This window comes from Symsagittifera roscoffensis, chromosome 6 (assembly GCF_963678635.1).
Source record: "Symsagittifera roscoffensis chromosome 6, txSymRosc1.1, whole genome shotgun sequence".
Taxonomy (NCBI): domain Eukaryota; kingdom Metazoa; phylum Xenacoelomorpha; order Acoela; family Convolutidae; genus Symsagittifera; species Symsagittifera roscoffensis.
In genome coordinates this window covers 56538614-56556649 of record NC_087067.1, presented here as the reverse complement: position 1 = coordinate 56556649, position 18036 = coordinate 56538614, and positions in this window count along the sequence as shown.

Sequence of the window (18036 nt, the reverse complement as noted above, 5' to 3'; positions counted from 1 at the left end):
AAATTTGCGGCATACGATTGTTGATGTCTTGTGTCAATCAGTGTCTTGAGGTAGGTTTTGGTGCAGGTACTCTCGGGAACCCGTCTGAGGAGCGCTTCGCCTTGGGATCTCCAGTCTGGACGAAACGGGGTATGTCCTCTCGACCACAGGCGGGGCCGTGAATGCTGGGCAGCTAGCTTGCGTAGGTGGTGATCTTCCTAGAGGGACTTGATTTTGTGGAGGAGCAGGCCACCCTCGTGCTCAGCGAGGACCCTGATAGGAGACAAGCCGGCTTCCATGCACCTGGGATGAATAGGAGAGCCGCGAGGAATGCCAGTGATCACTCTGGCAGCCTGGTAGTTTGCCGATTCTAGTTTGTCATCCCAGGAATCGGCGAGGAAGTTGAACCAGACTCCGCACGTAGGTTTTGTAAAGAGTGGTCAAGTCAATGGCTGTCAGGCCTCAGTTTCTGCGTGCGAGGGCTTGCAGAATCCGAGTTCTCTTCTTGAGCTTATCCGCGCTTTTCTTCGCTCGCGCATTGAAGCTCAACTGGGCGTCGAAGGTAATGCCAAGAATTTCGGAGTTTTTGTTGTAGCCGATCAATGTTTTGTTCATGTGGACATAGGGTGTGGCTTTGCGCGCGGTCTCTCTCGGGTCCAGGGAGATGCAGAGAGCTTCCGTCTTCCCCGGGTTGAAATTAATCGTCATGTAGTGGTTGTCCGCCCACTCGGCTGCAGAACTTAAGGCGGGTTGAATAGATGCGGCTGCTTCGTCCGGGGTTTTCCCTGTAGCGGCGAGGGTGAAGTCGTCGGCGAAGAGGTCTGTAACGACCTCAGGAGCGTCGGTTTGGATGGCTCGCGGGAAGGAGGCTGTAGCAAAGCAAAACAGAAGGGGGAGAGCGGGCTGCCTTGCGGGACACCCTCCCTGAAGACTTTGAAGCGGCCGATGGTGTCGTTCCACTTGACGGTGCCGCGGCGGTCTGAGCCAGGCTAGACAGCGGTTGGGTAGATTTCAGCTCGCGAGGTCTCTCAGGAGCCCTCCTTTCCAGACTCTGTCGAAGGCAGCGGTGAAGTCCACGGCAGCAAGCAAAGTACGTTCCGGCTTGGGTTTCTGAAGGTTGTCCATGGCTCTCTGGGAAATGCTGGCTAGAGTGTCCAGGGTTGATCTTCTAGGCTGAAAGCAAGATTGCTGTTCCGGAATCATCCCACTTGACTCCACCCAAGTTTTCATCCTGGAGGCGATCACGGCTTCGAGCACGTTGGACACGACTGAGAGTAAGGCTACCGGTTGAGTTATAACCGAGGTGGTTAACTCATAGAGTAATTTCGGATAGGGTACACCGTCTGCTCGTCACGCTATCTTATTTTCGGCCGGATAGATTCGTGCAACTTCTTAGTCTAATACCGATCCTAATCTTACTCTTATACTATCTAGTCTCAGGGTGTTTAACTAGTCTCTGCTAGGCTCAATAGATCTAGGGTATACTGGTTTATTGCGGCTGCTGAAGTCTTCTTGGAGAGTCAACTAATTTCTAAGTTAAATTCAAATCTCTCTGGTGCTGAAATTACAAGTAATTCCAGCACTTACAAATAAGTGGGTTGTTAGTTAGATGGATCATGATTGGTTAATATTAAATACTTTACAGTGGTAAAATATCTAATTTATCCAATCATAAAATATAGTTTAGATCAGGTTCCACCCATCCGGGTTTTACAGAGTTTTTTAGAATAGTTTTTCTGCAATTCGAAGGATGGATGATGGACGTTGATATTTGGCGAACATCATATTTCTTCTGGGTTCTTTTGTTGGAGAAGTTCCAGGTTTGATCGTTGTGTCATCTTATGACAACGACTGGGTTTTCGCAACAAACTCAAATCTGATTTCAGAATAGTTGGCTATGTCAGGTTTTTCTGTTTCATTGATGAGAACTTCTTTGTGTTTGATCTTGTCTGGGAATGGCGTGGAGATTGTGCGTGGAGGGGATGCCTGGTTACTCGGATCTGTACGTATACTTGAGCATCGAGGTGGTCATTGGTCTAGTTCAATGAAGTCCTTTTCTGCGAAGTCAAGTCGTACTCTAAATCCTTTGAGTTGTGATTGCGGGCGGCATATTGATTGTGGTTGGCCATTGTTTTTCGAGTGTAGTGGGGTCATTTTGTCTTTGGATGTTCGTCTTTGGTGTTGTATGCTGATCTATATATACTGCAAGGTATAATTTACATTTTATAAAATTTTTATTAGTTTGGTGTTTTAATTATGATTTTGGTTAGTTGTTTTCACAAAAGCTTTTTGTTTTAGTTCGGTTATTTTGAAGAGTTACTCACCCTTGAGTACCTCTTATTAAAAATAGGAGTGTGGTCACAAAGCGTGGATGTAGCGCGGTGGGTTAGGCCGGCTATAGAGCATGCTCAGGACGTCCTCTCTGGTGGGTTAGGCCAGGAGTGGGAGTATGATTTCGTGCGGTTTCTGTGAGAGGTCCTGTTATGTGATAACGTTTTATGTTGGGTTTATTGTGGTTTTTCTTATGTTTCGTTGGTTGTGTCCTTTTTTCAAAAATCAAATTGTTTTTGGTATGGGTTTGTCTTTCGACTTTTTTGTGTTCTATTATTTCTTTCTTAGACTTTATAATAGTCTTCAAAAGAATAAATTATCCAGTTTTAAACTGGGTTAATCCGGTTTGGGTACCGTTGGTTTCCTTTTCTTAGTCATGCTGTTATTCTATGTGTTGTGGTGTTTAGTAAGCTGCATTGGTTAGTTTTGTTTAGTATATAATTCCTTTCCAACCGGGTTAAAGGAAAGTTTGAAACTTGTTATCGTGTGTTAGAGTTGTTGAGTGTGAAAACTTGAAACTGAAATTCATTATTTAAACAATTCTTCGTGGGCGAGCTGTGCGAGTTTGGATAGAATTCTTGTGCGAGTGAATGAAAATATCAAAAGGTTAGTACTGCATTTGCGTTTTATTAATTTACTACATAGAATTTCAATTTTATTGCTTGTTTTGGGAAAAATTTAAGTTACAAATTTTCATCATTATTAGAATTACTGCTTTTAGGGAAATAATTTATAAATTAATTTATTACATTTGTATGAATTTTATTTAATTTAGCTGGTGCAAAAGATTATTAGAGTTTGGGACAATTTGATGAAGTTTTCTATTTTTTATTTTTCTTTTGTGTATTTTGCAGATGATCGTGAGATGAAGACTAAAAATCTAAATAAAACATGGATAAAGAATGGTTAGTGTTTTATTTTAAATTTATTAGTATATGTATAAATTATAATTACCTGTTAGTCGTCGGGGAAAAAACCGTGGGGGAAGATGTCGTGGATTATGTCGGAATTTGTTAGTAACTTTGCTAATATGCGAATTATGTTTTTAGTTTGAAGTAGTGGCCAAAGCAATTGAAGTGCTTTAATGGTTTTTAGTTCTTCAGTGCCAACTGCAAAATTATAAGGTGTGTTTTGGATGAGATTATATAATTTGTGGTTATATTTAGTGTTGTGGATGAATTCTAATATGGGGATTTCTATAGGTTGAACAAATTCATGTGGGATAAGGAAGGGTCGGGATTCTTCTGCGTTGAAGGTCTTGGTGATGGGACAAAAAAAATACATTTGGGTTATGGGATCATAATTTCGAAGAATACCATGAAGGTTAGTATCTTTAATGCAATATGTGAAGTTAAGAAAGAATGGTGAGGTGTATTTGGAATTGATGAATTGGAAACGGTGGTGTGGTTGTCTGGAGGGAGTGTGTAGGTCGAAGTGATTTTGTATAAAGCGGTAATATGTATATGTGTGGGTTTGTTTAGTGCGTAACATAATGTCATGTGAGCAGTGCAAGTCTCTTTCATGTGGTGCAAGGAAATGAAAGGTTAGTGAAAATATTTGGAAGCGTTCTTTAAAACTTTCGTAGGCTTGCGTGTCTGTTAGTGCTTCTGAGATGATGTGGTCAAATTTGCGATCAAAGATATTGAGGGTAAATACATATGGTGTTTTAATGAAAAATTTTTCTGTGATTTGTGGGCTAGCGAAGCGGTCATCGTCTAAGAATTGATCTTGGTTAGTTCGGATGATATTATGATCGTAATATTCTAGCGTATATTCGTTAGCTCGGGGTGCAGTGTATGTTTTTAGACAATTTACTTACATTGGATATAAAAAATCACTAAAAACATACAATATCCAATGTAAGTAAATTGTCTGTGTGTTAGTGGTGTAGTTAGTCGATATAGCATATCTTGATTTCGTTCTATATCGATGTGAGTATTAGATAAAGGTAGGCAAAGGGGGTTAGTAAAATGATAATATGATGTCCAATGAAGTGTAGGCATTAAAACTTGTTCATCTACAAAGCTACGTGTATCTTTAGTATCTGTAGAGGTTTTCAAAGTATATTGTGGAAATGAAGGTAAGGTGATTGCTAAAAATTCTTTCGTGTTAGTGTGATTTGGATGATTTATATTGGAACCTGATCTAAACTATATTTTATGATTGGATAAATTAGATATTTTACCACTGTAAAGTATTTAATATTAACCAATCATGATCCATCTAACTAACAACCCACTTATTTATAAGTGCTGAAATTACTTGTAATTTCAGCACCAGAGAGATTTGAATTTAACTTAGAAATTAGTTGACTCTCCAAGAAGACTTCAGCAACCGCAATAAACCAGTATACCCTAGATCTATTGAGCCTAGCAGAGACTAGTTAAACAACCTGAGACTAGATAAGTATAAGAGTAAGATTACGATCGGTATTAGACTAAGAAGTTGCACGAATCTATCCGGCCGAAAATAAGATAGCGTGACGAGCAGACGGTGTACCCTATCCGAAATTACTCTATGAGTTATACCCATCGGTCATAACTCATCTGGTGCGACCATAAGTCTCGAACAAGACCTTAATAGCTGAGAATTAACCAAAAAATAGATTAGAATTTAGACAAAACATTTACAAAATGTTATACGACGATAACTTAATCGAAATGTCTCTACGACTCAATAGATCAAAGCCAATATTCCGAACGATAAGAGAACTACCCGGAAATGCAAGAAGACCTCGAACCAGAGACGACATACGACAAAGTAGAAACATACCATATAGTTATATGGTAGTTCGGCAAAAGCCAACACAAACTTTTGTATTTAGAATACTACTAGCAATGAATTTAGATTTTCATTTGCAAACATAAAATTTTGAAGTCAATCTTCAAAATCATTTCAGGCGCTAAACAAATATTAATATACAATAACGATTGATAAAAAGATCTCAGATCGTTTTCCTAAATTCTGCAGTAATATACAAAACATGTTTGAAAAATATTTATTGAAAAATCAAAATAAAAATTAGTAGCATGACAATAAACGGTTAGTAATCATAAATCATCCTGTTGTTCCAGCTTCATCACCTAAACATAACAGGATTCATAAGCTCACTAATATCATCAAAACACTAAATTTTTTCTTCACACAAATTTAAATCATCAAGGCTTATCCTTGGATCTTAAATCATTTTCTACTTAATTAAATTTAAAACTTGATCATCAAGGCTTATCCTTGGATCAAAAAGAACAACTTTGTTCTCCCCCACCCACTTAACTAGTGTCTAACGACCTCAAACGTCGATTCACTATCCAACCCTTTCTAAAAACCCAGGACTAATAGAAATTTTTAAACAAAACTAATCATTCAAATTAAGATAAACAGTGAAGAACTTCGGTTATTCATCCTTCACTTGATCCCCCCTCTTACCAGACCCAGGATAAATCTTAGACTTAGTAAGTTTAAAATAGTATCTAACGAACTACTCGCGTTCTAATTATACCTGAACCTTGTGGATCGATTTACTATTCTCCAACCCTGAACACAATCACTACCCTTAAGTAAGATTAAGTAAGTTAACACCTTAGCTTATACTAGCCACGAGAAAGTAAAAAAAATCGTTCTTCGGAATATATATACTTTTCTCTCCAACCCTGAACAAATAGACCCAGGTTAAGCTAACCAAAAAATCGTAAGGACTAACAGTTTAAGCAAATAGAAATCATTTAACAACCTTTTGCACCCGTCATCCTAAACCTTATGTCATTTAAAAACCTAGGAAATAAACAAACAATCGTTTTACACAATTGTGAAATAGATAACAAAAAATACGACCTTGTAATCACACCACACACAAAAACAGTTGGATATATCAGAACAAAACGACAAACACTAAAAAGAAAAATAATAACCAAACAAAGACAAATTACACGAAAAAGATTTTCCAAAAACCGCAACGCATTTTCAGAATCAGAAACCAACAGTTTAGACGAACTTTATAAATTAAAAGAATCTATAGATAAAAATTGCCCCATTCACGATCAATTATATTTTTCCGATTCAGAAACAACTTCAAATTCATCAAAAAGAGGAAAAAGAAGAATAAAAAAGCAATATAAACACAAACCAGTACATTTATACAATTGGAATCAACCAATTAGACACAATGATAATTACATATTAACAGTCATCAAACGAAAAAATGAGCTCAACACACACCTCAGGTGAAGAAAGTCCAGATGATGATGATATCTTCCCCTTTATAGTAGATGCAACCACTGATAGAGGACAGCATATATTTTGCAAAAATTTACTTTTAAATTTATTTGAACCCGGAATCAGTCCATGTAAAGCAGAGTTCCCAGATGTAAAAATCAAAAGACAAATTATCGATCACTATCTAAAAGATATATGTAACCTAACACAACAATACGGAATCTACTCCATAGAATTCAGTTCAACAAATCAGAATCACAGTAAATATATAATTCAAACAGACGACCTTGATTTAGAATTTTCAAAAGTATTCACAGAATATATAAAAAGTATCCAATATCATAACTCACAAAGAGCAAACTCCATATTCACTAATGAAGTTTTTGCAAAAATATATAGTTATATCTCGATATTAGAAAACGAAATCCAGATACCAAATGTCTCACCGACAGAAACATCTAAACATATAAGAGTACGACATGAAATCACACTACTCACTAGTTTTCTAAATATAATTAAAGAAAATTTCACAAAAGACGAAGTTTCACAACATACAAAACACGACTTACAAAAAATTTTGGCATGGTTCATAATAGATTATTTCACACATAATATTGATTTAATTTCACAAGCAAGAAAAAATTTTAGACCCCAAAACCCCAACGATGATACTGCCATCACAGAACAATCAGACTATGTTTGGGACCCCGAATGGTCTCATCCCGCATTTATAAACTTCCCACAATCAATCTCAAGTCAAGCAATAAGTACGATATCTTATGTAAGAGATTATGTTAGAGTAATACCATTAACCATTGATGCAACACCATTAAACTATAATACATTTTTACCCGATATGCAAAATAATAGTTTAAACTCTACAGTCATACACAATGAAAACCTCAATGGAACTAGGAATCTTACTCAACAAGATATCCAGACACCATCACACTTCATAAATGAAGAAATAGTACACACAACAACTACACAACAAAGTATTTCACCAATACGTCCAAATTTAACAACACCAAGAAATACAAACCCTTCACAAACACAAGTAACCTTACAATCAACCGTCAAACCTTCAGTTGCCCCAAAATATTCACACATGGATTACCAAACATACAGACCCATGACAATACCGCCAAAAACACGCAAAACGTTCACTAGAAACAATTTTGCAGACCATAATTATAATTACACACATCCATCAAAAACAAATTATCAACCACGAAAAAATTTTAGTAATTATACAAGATCTCGAGACTGGGATAACCCAATAGCACAACCTAATTCAGTAAATTTCCAAACAAATTTACATCTTCCACAGGATCGTAGTGAAAATTACCCATTTCTCCAGCAAAATAAAAATAAAAAACAAACATCTTATCAAATGGATTACTTATCCTCAGATGATGATTTCTTACAACCAGATATATTTGCACCCTATAATCAAGAATATCGTGGACAAGGAATACAGAAACCACATACAAATCATAGAATTTTTTCTCCACAACCGATAGATACACAAAATCAACAACAAATTCAGCAACGAAACCCAATTAATACACAATCTTTTCAACCAATTCAGCAACAAAACCCAATGATTGCACACTCGTACCAACCAACACAAATGCAAAATGAAATACCTCTCCCATATTATCTTCAACAACACGAAATAACAAGAAATCAACTTTCAAATTTTTCTCAAATGCCAAATGCAGCAGAATCATTACAAATGACAATGAATCCATACCTTATGGGTGGATCATCAATAACATCAAATAAACCTTTAATGGTATTCACAGGAACAGACCCTTAATATTCTGTAGAAGACTATTTAAATGCAGTAACAGCAAATTTGATATTAAATATAGGACCTGAACCAATTAATACGCCACTACATCAAAACTGGATACATCGACGCACAGCGTTGATACAAACAACTTTAGACGGCGCAGCCCAAAAATGGTTTTCAGTATTGCCTATAGAAATAAAATCAAATTGGAAAAGGTTTACACAGGAATTTTCAAAAATGTTTGACTCCGAAAGAAACAAACAACAACAAAGAGTTTTATGTAATGAAATTCGAAGATTACCAAACGAAACCATCAAGCAATTAGCAGTACGCATCGAAACACTAGTTCGAAAAGCATATTCATTAAATACACACGACTATAAAAACACAAAGATGACAGAAATCTTAATGATGACCTTAACACCGCAATTAAGAAAAATAGCAATAAAAAAGAGAGCATCCCATCCTTCTTCAATTCGAGAACCCGAGTTAGATTTTCGAAAACTAGTAGACAAACTAGAACAAGCAGAAATCACAATGAAACTCGAAGAAACAGAAAATCTGAAATTACAATATGTTAACCGAATCGAAACAAATACCACAAGTATAAACAACATACAGGAATCAGATACAGACCTCGTTGAAAAAATCACTGAAATACTCAATATTTACGAAAAACGCCCAAACTTTAAAGGCAAACCATCCTTCAAAAAATGGTGTAATTATTGCCGACGATACGGACATAGTATTTCTGAATGTAGACAAAAACAGCAAGACAATCAAAATAAACCTCAAAAATATAAAGAACCAAATAAATCATTCTATCAATACATGAAAAAAGATCAAAATCTACCGAACAAAACTGTGTACAGCAACAACAGTTCAGGAAAACCACTCCCGAACAATACAAATTATACAAGAAATCAATCACCATATAACTCAAGTTATAGAGGAAGATCACCAGAACGAAGAAATACACAATATTCATCACAAAATCACTACAATAGACCAAATAGTCAAAATAACTACTCCCGATCAAATTCAAATACAACACGATTTGTTTCTAGATCTAATTCCCAATCAAGAAATAATTACTATCCAAACAATCAATCACGAAATTCATCATATAATAGAAATAGAAACTATTCCAATAATCGAAATAGAAGCTATTCCAACAACCGAAACCAGGATTACCCGAACAATCGATCAAGGAATAACTCATATAATAGATCGAACTATAACAGACCAAACAATAATTACCAAAACAGATCACGAAATAATTCACAAAATCGACATTCAAGTTATAATAATCATTATAGAAATTATTCCCAATCACCACACAGGAATAATAACCATTATAATAATTCTAATAATCGCCATAGAAGTAGTACACCTAAACATCAAAGGAATATAAATCAAGTACAATCAAATCCAGAAACAACATCAGACCCTCCAGGTATTGACGGTACAATAAATGATACGTTACAACTCAATCAAATCAACTGTGAATCATCAGATTCAGAAAGTGAAACAGAAAACACTATCTCCATCAATATGATAGCAGTCGAAAATGACTATGAACCCATTATATATGAACAACCTTTTTCATCACACATATATGAAAATCAATCAGAACTCCTTCACAATTATTATATTGAACCCATACATTCCACACCGACGACGCAAAAAACTAATGAAACTAACACTACAAATCAACCCAATGAGAATGACAAAACACAATGCTTGAATACCAATCACATCTATCAAAACATACAAAAAGAACAACCCAAAGAAAAAATTTGGACAATACCATTTCTTTTAAAAAGTCCAAAAAGCAAAGAATTTCAACCACCAGATCTTGAAATTGATTTTTTAATTGATTCAGGAGCAGAATCAAATATAATAAACATTCCCACATGGAATGAAATAAAAACCTTACACCCAAAGCTAACACCTCTTGAAACCTCCAGTAAACTAGCAACAGCACAAGGATCAACATTAGTAAACTATGGAAAAATTCAATTATTTCTTCTCCCCACAAGAACAATGGAGCAAAACAAAATTTTAACCAAACCATTTAAACAAATATTCCACATCACTGATATTAAACACAATATCATTGGAATACCATTTATCTCTAAATATATACCAACAATCAACATTTTGAATAGTAAAATACTAATCAAAGATAAATACACAAAAACAAAAGATACATCCCTAACATTTTTTCAAAGATTAAATAAACAACCACTATTCTTTTCAAAATTTTACCCGATATATAATCAACAAAGAAAACACCTGAAACCACTATCAGGAAACATATATAATTTTTCAATAAAACAAGTTCAACAATATGATAAAAAACAAAACAAACAACAACTCTATATGTCAGATTTTGAATTCAAACCTATCCATAAGTTTTTCAAAATCACAATTTCATCCATAAAATATTTGAAAAACTCGAATTCAGATATTATTTCTCTACATGTATACAACAATACACCCTATCAAGTAACACTACCTTTAGGACTTTTAGGCTATTGCGAAACCAACGCTACGATATCACTAGTACACGAAAAAGCATACCGCGTAAATAATATACTCCAATTATTAGATATTTGTCAATCCACAATTCTTAATGAAGAATTATCAATAAATAACATAATAAGTAACGAAAAAAGAAATACGGATTATTTCACAAAAACCCCATATTTCAAACCGACATTCAAAATAAATAACTACGCAGAGAATCAACAGAAATTTTTAACAATGTTTAATTTCCAACATTCACAAATAACACAAGACGAATTTGAAAAATTAGCCAAACAGCTAATTAAATATTCATCAGTCTATGCAACATCCAAATTCGATGTTGGCAAAATCAGCTCATCACTACATCTCCCATTAAAACCAGACGCAGTTTTCAAAAAACAAAGAGCAAGTAAAGTACCAATTCATTTACACGATAAAGTGAACAGATTACTTGATATTTTAGAACAATACAATATAATCTCACCAGTAAATAAAGAAGAACAACCAAAAGGTAACACGTTTATCAACCCTGTTATCATTCTAGCTAAAGGAGAATCATTAAAAATCGTTCTCGACGCTAGATACCTCAACTCACTCATAGATGAATCAAAGTGTAATTGGCCTATTGAACCAATACAAGTTATTTTAACAAAAATAAACGGAAAATACTTTACGACCGCAGATATGAATAGTGCATACAATCAAATGTCATTAGATGAACAATCGCGACGTTTAACACAATTTGTTATTGGAAACCAACAGTATGAATTCAACCGCTTATTCTATGGAATATCCATAGGACCAGCAGCATTTTCAGCTTTTATGAGCAAAACTTTTCGACCACTAATACTCAAGAAAAACGCAATCACCTATTTAGACGATGTTTTTATGCAATCACAAACTAAAGAAGAAATGTTCAATGTACTAGAACAATATCACCAAATACTTCAGAACGAAAATCTGAAGGCCGCCCCTGATAAATCACACTTCTTTTTGACAAGAGTAAAATTCTTAGGACATAACATAGAAAGAAAAACAATCACTCCATTAAAATCACGCATTGACGCTATTCAGAAACTCCAACCACCAACAAACAAAAAGAAAATCCAAGAATTCCTTGGAATGTTGAATTTTTTAAGTAAATATGTCTATAAAATGCAATTATACCTAAGACCATTTTATAATATACTTAGACAACAAAATAATTTTGAATGGAACACAGAACATCAAGCACGATTTGAAGAAATTAAAAAACTTCTAACTGAACAAATTTCAAACACAATTCCAGTTTCAAATCAACCATTTTATGCAATGTGCGATGCTTCGAACTTTGGCATCGGCGCAGCATTATTACAATCACATAATGGTACAAATAAAATGAACCTCATATCAGCAAATTCTCGATTATTCACTCAAGCAGAGCTACGACTCTCAACTCTAATGAGAGAATGTACAGCCATAATATATACACTAATAGAATATGAATTTCTGATACTTGGATCAAAACATCCCACAGTTCTATTCACAGACCATAAACCAATCATCTTTCTTTTTACACAAAAGTCTAATCCAAACCACCGAGTTTATAGATTTCAATTAATTTTATTGAAATTCCCAAACTTACATATAGTTTGGACCGCAGGAAAAAATCTTGCATTACCAGACACATTAAGTCGAAATACACCACCTGAATTACTTACACGTAAAACCACAGTTGAAATACCCAAAAATATAAAATTCTACCTTGCAGAAAACGAAACATCACCCCGACTAGAATGCGAATATGCAGTAAAAACTGACGTTGAACAATCACAGATAAACAATCTACAGCACTTCCCACTTTATTTAGATTGTCAAAATAATCACTATGAAGTTGATCTACTTGGAACATCAACTTTTAAACCAATCCCATATTCACAATGGATAAAAAATAACACGCAACAAAAAAGAGTAAAACAACAATCGCATAAAAAAGACCTTTTTTCACTAATTGAAAAAGAAAACCTAACTGATAAAATAAATTTATCAGGACCACAAACAAACGATTCAAAATACACAATAAATCAAGTTTTTGATCTCCATGACCCACTTGATACAATACCCTTATCTAAATTAGAAATTGAAAACATATTTCTCCCCCCAACAGAAACAATTACAATTTCAACATTGAAACAATACCAAAATCTTGACCCAGTAATTAGACAACTAAAATCATGGCACAAATATAAAACTAAACCCATCAAGGCAGATACAACTATTCTAGGAAATAAAACACTCCTCCGATATTTTCGAAAATTCAATAATACAACAATTAACGAAAACACAGACCTTCTAGAACACAAATTAAATGAATCTACAGTTCCCTGTCTCCCTCTAAGTATGATTCTCATAGCTTTTAATATTTCACATACACAAAATATTAACGGACACTCTGGATCAGAGAAAACATATTCAAATTTTATACAAAACTTTTATTTCCCAAATGCACCAATTTGGATAAAAGTACTATGCAATGACTGTATAGTATGTCAACTAAATAAACCTTACCCAAATCAAAAACAAATAGCACAAAAACAAGATTTTAAAGGACAAAGTTTGTACTTTAACCATCGTATCTCATTTGATACTAAGGGACCAATTTCACCCTCATCAGAAGGAAACTCCTACATCATGGTAATTGTTGACGCATTTACACATTATGTAGCACTTAACCCAGTACCACATTGTAACGCTTATTACGCTTACACAACACTCTATGAACACTGGATAGCCAAATTCGGACTACCAGAAATTTTAGTTACAGACAACGGTACAGAATTCATAAATAATGAAATCATTACACTATGTCATTTATATAACATTAAACACAAACCACGTACATCTCACGCACCTTGGACAAACGGCTTAGTCGAAGGTATGAACCGTTCATTACAAGAATATCTCAGATGTATCATCAATGGAAATGATACAAGATACACCGAATGGTCAGCAGATATAAAATTATTTCCCTTAGCATATAATTCACAAATTACGACAACTCTAGGAGTGTCACCAAATGAAATGGTTTTTAACCAAAAGCCACGCAAACCAATAATGTTTACAGCAAACTCTCATGAAAACGCACAAGGTTATTGTCAACCAAATAAAGACTCAATCTGTTATAACCTACCTTTACATACACACGATGAAGATCATTTTCATCACCCACAAATTCTTAAACTAGCCTCCGGTACACACACCGAATGGATTTTAAACAGAGATAAAAAATACAATGAAATTTACCAAAAAGTAACAAAAAAGTTGTTACAAAGGCAAAACATTAATGAACAAATAAATTCACGCTTTACACCAGCCTCCGATTTGAAAATTGGAACATTTGTTTTAATACCCAAATTTAATACTCAAAAAGGAATTTCTAAAAAATTACAACCCCTTCGTAAAGGACCATACCAAATAATTGCAAAACCCACTGATGTCACATATAAAATCACCGACTCAGACAAAAAAGAAATCGTTCAACACCGAAATAACCTATTACCTTATTATCCAAAAGAATACGCACTCCGCGAACTAACTCAATTATATTCTTTTACAGGTTTACAAGTTATTCAAAATGACCCACATACGGAAAATACAACAAAGGAACAAAAAGATTTTCACCTCAAAAACCAAATAACAAAATCAACCACAACAAAAAACAATACAAAAAATCTAAATCAAAATACATCTCAAAAAGAAAGAAAAAATAGAAAAATGACAGAACAAATAATACCCCAAGAACAAATCGACAAATCAGAACATAGAGAGTCTTCACGACTTAGAAATCAACCACGTAAAAATTATAAATTATTCATCCCACAATCTAAAATATTAAAGAAAGTTGAATTTCAAAAACAACTTTAATTTTACATTTAATAATCTTTGCACCTCTGAAACATTTTACATTTTCATTTTTCGAAATAACATGCTGACAAACACGCAGCGATTCTAGTTCAAAATTAGCCAATAGGATTCATCCAATCCGTCACCTTCTCTAACTCTAACACAAACCAACTAGACGAATGATATTAAACTCCAGGCATATCTATAACTATAACTTTACGACCTCCAGGTCAAAAATAAGCAAACCACTCCAACTTGACAACTAAAATAAATAACACCATAATATCATAACCCTCCCTTATCTAATAAACCAAAGATCAACAATATTTCCCCAACTCAGCCCTCAAATACCCCCCAAACAAATATGTTAAATTAGCCTAAAGTAAAAGAACGACCATTTTAATTAGCCTAAAGTATAAAAATCTCAAAAATACCCCAGATCATTTGACAAATGAAAATAAAGACAAAGAAGACCTCCCGATCACCATAAAAATTGCCCCCAACAATTTTTCACAAAACTCAACCCACTTGTCAAAAAACCAATAAATAATCCGACCACACTTGAAAATTGCCCCAAACAACAAAAAATATTCGATCAAGAAGTCATTTCTTAAATGCTCTTCTATCAAACAGTCACAAAAATTATCACAAACCTCAAACAATTTTTTCCGATAATTGAAACTTTCATAATATTTCTTTTTGATATCCTTGAATCTTTTCTAATAATCTTTATCATTTTTTGTAATGTTTTTTTAATTTTCTACACTATATTCGAACTTTTTTCTCCAACTTTCAAAAACCCTTGATTATATCCACAGGTGCGATTCATACAACTTGTCTAAATGATACGAACTATTTTCAGTAGAACTGATATTTTTCTACTATTTGTAATTTTCATAACATTTTTATCATCCCTCATTTTGACCATATGCAAATGTATAAAAAAAGCAATCCTCACATTTGCCCTAGCAACAATCCTTCTAATCCTTTTTTTAGAAGAATACTATAATAAACTCAAACTTTTTCACTAAAAGAATAAACCAAAAAAGCTATCAAAAATTGCTACCCAACAATCACATAGTCAGTCTTCACCGACATCATCCCAAGAAAACCGGACACCACTTTCAACTACCCAAAACCCCCAAACATCTACACGAATTTCTTTTCAAAATAACCCATATACCTTTGAAGAACGACACGCCCGCTTATCAGAACCACTAGAACCAGTTCAACGACAAGCACCTCTAAGCGAACCAACATATAACTTATACCCAACACTACCACAAGAATTAAGTAGAATAAGAAATCCTAGTCAAAACCAAAATACAGTCGAAATCAATAGACAAATTATACATCCTCGACGAAACAGAAATTTTCAAACTCCCCGAGTTCATTTTGATATACCTCAATCACCATCACAAAACACTCCAGAAAACCCCATTGGTATATTTCCAGAAACCCCTACGCTTCTTTCACAACGTAGCACCTCAAGCCTACCATCAGATTACTTAGGTTCAACACCAACATCTGAACAAATACATGAAAATCCCTTTAACCCCCCAAATCAGGCATCGCGACTACCATATTGGACAACACATTCAATCACACAAGGTGAACCAAATTTAATTAACGATCCAATAGATATTTCTACGGATACAACAACATCCTCATCACTACCAGAAACATTATCACTACCATCAACACCATCAATAAGCCAGATTTCACCACCACCTTTTAACTTAAATTTCCCAAATAATCTCGACGCAAGATATCGAGAACAATCATCAACAACTATTCCTTTAAGACTAGACTGGAATACATTCACAGCACCTCCACCATTATTTGGACAACATCTAGAAAGTAATCGCCTTCACAACTGGGCACTTAATAGACTACAATATAGACAAGACATTCACGAAGACATACGTGATCATAATATCCAAATACTCCAACAAAACAGTTTACAATTAAAGTTTGAAATCACAGTTAAATTAAACAACATTACTCAACATCCCTACCCATTAAATCCACCAAACATAACAGCTCAATCACTACCACCACCATTTATAACCACTGAAGTAATATATAAATACGACAGATATACCAAAAAGACAATTGGTTACATCACATTTTATAACCCATACTCAGGATTATCATACACATGTATATTCTAAAGTTATTAATTTTTCTCCACCTCCTTTTTCCAGTAATCTCAAATCAAAACATAAACCCTTCTCGCCGCACAGGACCCCAAGATTTATTAGTAACACATTACGATTGTGAAGAAAACGAACAAAAAACACTACACAAGTATGCATTAAATCATGTATCACAATGCGAAACAGAACCCCAAGCCATAGAAACAACAAATGTAATAGCGACACTCTATTCAAAAGCCTGAGCAACTACAGTTATAGGATATAAATTCACAGCAACATTTTCTGAAAAGAAAGTACATTGTTCACAAGTCTCAAACGGAAATAAAAACCGACTTGACCATGAATCATTCTATCAGAGTAATATAGAACGACTTTTACATCTCAATCCCGAAGATTGTAAAAACGAGTTACTCCGACTAAACATCACAAAAAATAAAAACACAGATAGAAAGTTAGTAAATTTCCAAGTTTTTTCAGATTCTGTACATCAAGCAGAACTTGAAAAATATCAAGGACATATAAAATTAGATGAAAAGTACCCATATAACGGCGCACACGGACGATTAACTTATGATATACACGATAAACATTGGATACCAGACATTGGTATAATTGACCCATCAAACTGCAAAGCAGACACAAAAAACAAAGGATACCAAGAGATCATGTTTTTCGATTGGAAAATACAACTCGAAAAAATACAATTCACACGAGATTTATCAGACAACACAATGATCTATCAAGGAATCAGATTACCTTGTAAAAACGACCAAGGTTATTGCGACCCTACAACACGAACACAAGCAACAATTGTTTGGTTCCCTGAAGACACATGTACAACATTTCAAGTAGCAAAAATACACGCTCGTATGATAAAATTTCACGAAAAATATTTTATACAATCAATACCATATGAACAAGTAAATCCATTACGAAAAATAAGTTCTAATTTTAGAAACATTCATAATATAGAAAATAAATTAACACGTTTTCAAATATATCAAGAAACAGAACTTGCATGTAAATACAGAAACCCACTCCACAGAACACAGTACTCCGAAATATTAGTTGAATACGAAAATGGATTCGACATGACCACTGGAAAAATAAAAGTCGACCCATACGCCACAAGTCATCCTCCAA